This window comes from Triticum aestivum, chromosome 5A, assembly GCF_018294505.1.
Source record: "Triticum aestivum cultivar Chinese Spring chromosome 5A, IWGSC CS RefSeq v2.1, whole genome shotgun sequence".
In the NCBI taxonomy this organism is placed as follows: Eukaryota; Viridiplantae; Streptophyta; class Magnoliopsida; order Poales; family Poaceae; genus Triticum; species Triticum aestivum.
Window position 1 is genome coordinate 624,215,128 of NC_057806.1, and position 3,414 is coordinate 624,218,541.

Genomic DNA, 3,414 nt, shown 5'->3' on the forward strand with positions numbered 1-3,414 from the left:
CCCTGTAGCGTTTGACCACGGGATCTAGCCCTTTGACTTTGCACGGACGGGTTTTGACCAGTGGAACTATCCACCCGGTCGTGTTAGGTCAGCCCATACGAACACTTTAGAGCAACATCCGGGCCAAACCCACAGTAAGATCCCCTCCATGTAGACCCGACGCGTCCGTTTCCCCCCTTCAGGTGACGGCGGCGGCGCCGTCCATGAGCGGGGGCACAACCCGGAGACGCGTGCCGCCTCTAATTTGGACATGGCACCACACCACCCCGCATGTATGAGGGCCCGGTGCGACGCTCCGGTGGTATTGCTATCCCCCAGGGCCCCCGTCCCGCCTCTTCAGACATGGCACCACACCGCCCCGCATGTATGAGGGCCCGGTTAGACGGGAGGGTGTACCTGGGGGGTAGCAATGCCGCTAGGTGTTGCTTTGGGCCCTCCTACGGATGTGAAAGCGTGGTGGCTAGCGCAGGCACCCGGCACGCAGCTCCGGGGTGTGCCCCCCATCTCCGGCGTCGCTGTGGGGCACGACGCGGCGGCAGCAACGTCCGTGAGGGGGGCAATCGATATACCATATGGGTATGTTTTTTTTGTTAGACAAGGCACATTTATGTTGTGAAAAAAACAGGGAAAAGTAAATAAAAATAAGTAAAAAAATAAAAAAATAATAAAAAAATAGAGATATGCCGACGGCAAGGCCGTCGGCATACCTGCGCACATGGCCACGGATCGATGACGTGCCTAAGGGCGCGGATCGGTGATGTGGCAACATCCATGGGCCAGACCTATGCCGTCGGCCGTCGGCATAGATTTGCCACCCCACGGACAGGCGAGCGACGCGGATCAATGACGTGGCGGGCGACGTGGATCGATGACGTGGCGTCTATGCCGACGGCCGCCGTTAGCCCGTCGGCGTAGATTGACACCGTCAAAAGGCCGTCTCCGTCCGGGTAGCCGGGCCCACGAGCTATGCCGACGGCCTTCTCTATGCCGACGGCCACCGTAGGCATATTTCTATCGACGCCGACGGGTGAGCTTTGCCGACGGGGGCCATCGGCATAGATTGATATACGCTGACGGCTTTTCTATGCCAACGGCCTGGGCTGGGCCTTCGGGATAGGCCAATCTATGCCGATGGGGCCCGTCGGCATAGGTTCGGCCGTCGGCATCGCCAGTTATTCTGGTAGTGGTTCCAGGAAGCAAGAGCATTGTGTCTTAACAACCTAGAACACTTGCCCGATCGCTTTGATCTTCTTCCAAGTAATTCAAGCAAAATGGAAGAGTACATACTGAACCATTCTACGATCATATTTTGCACTGCTGCTAGCTCAATCAATATTCGTCGTGTCCGTGATTTCGAGCCATTTGAGCTCCTCGTTGTCGACGAGGCGGCACAGCTCAAGGAGTGCGAGTCGCTGATACCTCTACAACTTGGTATCCGCCGTGCTGTTCTCATCGGTGATGAACGCCAGCTACCAGCGTTTGTGAAAAGCAAGGTGACCTTATCTTCTTCTTTTTTGTACGTGTTAGTCTGTCCATCCTGGTGTATCAAATCAAACAATGCTCACACTCACACTTGACTGTTGCAGCTCAGCGCCGAGGCTGGCTTTGGAAGAAGTCTGTTCGAGAGGCTTAGCTTGCTGGGACACCCTAAGCACCTCCTCGCTGTGCAGTACAGGATGCACCCGGAAATAAGCAAGTTCCCCACCTTTAGGTTTTACCAGAGCAAGGTGACAGATGGCCCCAACGTCCTTCACAGATACTACGAGAGGAAGCTCCTGGCTGGCCCAATGTACGGGCCCTACTCCTTTATCAACATCCAATGTTGGATGGAAAGCTCGGAGAAGCACGACATGAGCCAGAGCAACCCTGTTGAGGTCGCCGCAGTGACCCGCATTGTGCAGAGATTGTTCCAAGGTGCCCTGCGCGCTAGCTACTTCAGCTGCAGCAGTAGATTCATCAAACATGGTTCCTCTTCCTGTGCTTGTCATCAGTTAATTAGTTTGTTTGGACATGTATGCACTACAGAATCGTCAGCTGAGACAAGAAGCAAGCTCAGCGTGGGCGTGATATCGCCGTACAAGGCCCAAGTCCGCGCCATCCAGGAGAGCCTTGCTTTGGAGCACGAGAACTACAGTGGTTTATCCGTGAAGATCGGGACCGTGGACGGGTTCCAAGGTGCCGAGGCGGATGTCATCATCTTCTCCGCCGTGCGGGCCAACACCAAAGGAAAGCTCGGGTTCCTCCCCGATGAAAGACGTACCAATGTGGCGCTAACACGGGCCAAGTGAGTGAACACTTAGTCGCCTGGTTGGTTGAGGGGACTTTTCAGCTCAGTCACATAGGAGTCATATATGTGATCTTGCTACTTAAATTCTGTGCTCTTCTGTTGATGTGACCTTTTGCAGGCATTGCTTCTGGATTCTCGGGAACTCGGCTACGCTGTCAAAAAAGAAAGACAATCTGGCAGGAGATAGTGGCCGATGCAAAGGAAAGAGGATGCTTCTATGATGGCAACGACGACAAAGACCTCTTGGCTGCGATGAGCATCGCGATCAAGCAGGATGAAATCAACCGTCTTGGTATAGGCGGCTTGCGATCTTGGGTACGAATAAATCAATCCTTGGCACTGCTTCTTAACTTCAGAACTAACTTAACTGTCAAAAGAAACATCTAATAGTAGGTTGTTGCAATTACTGTTTCTTCCCTGCAGAAATCCAAGCCCTACTAAATTAGGGATGTTCGCCGACTGCCGATGCAGTTGCTAATCACTTTGAACGTCACTTGGGTACTTGCCAGAGGCGAACTGGAGGAACTTACAACCATGTGTGCAGATAACATACTAACTGTTGGTTGGCAGGCACTTTGCTTGTTTGAGTAGGTTTCTGTTTTGGTGCATGTTCGATGTTCTCAGAGGAGTTTGGAGTGTGTGTGCAGCAGGGATATTTTGTTTGAGTTGGTTCCTTTTGTGTGAGTGTATGTACCTGGTAGCTGAATTGTTTTGGTTCTTGATCTTTAGTTGTTTGGCTGTCAGCGAGTGTGCTGCGGTCAGAAGCCTGGCGTAAGAGGACGGCAAGGGTATGATCATGTTGGACTATGTTATCTGATTTTAGAAATGAAATTGAGGAGCTCGGCTCCTTTCGTCAAAAAAAAAAAAAAAGATTAGGAGTAGTAACTCCTGTGTAGTACTATAGTGGTGATATGAAAGCCTTGGGATGGCCAGAAGGCCATTGTTCTTTTGAGGGAACTACATTACTCGTCGAATTCCCTATTGATCTTGGTAGCCTTAGGCATGTGTGTTTCCGTGCATCTTGTTGAAGCTTACTTCGAATGTCATTCGCATGCCTGGTAGTTGCTCAAAGCTGAATGTTTCCTTAGCATTCATCGTACTTGGTAGTTGGCACATATATACATTCA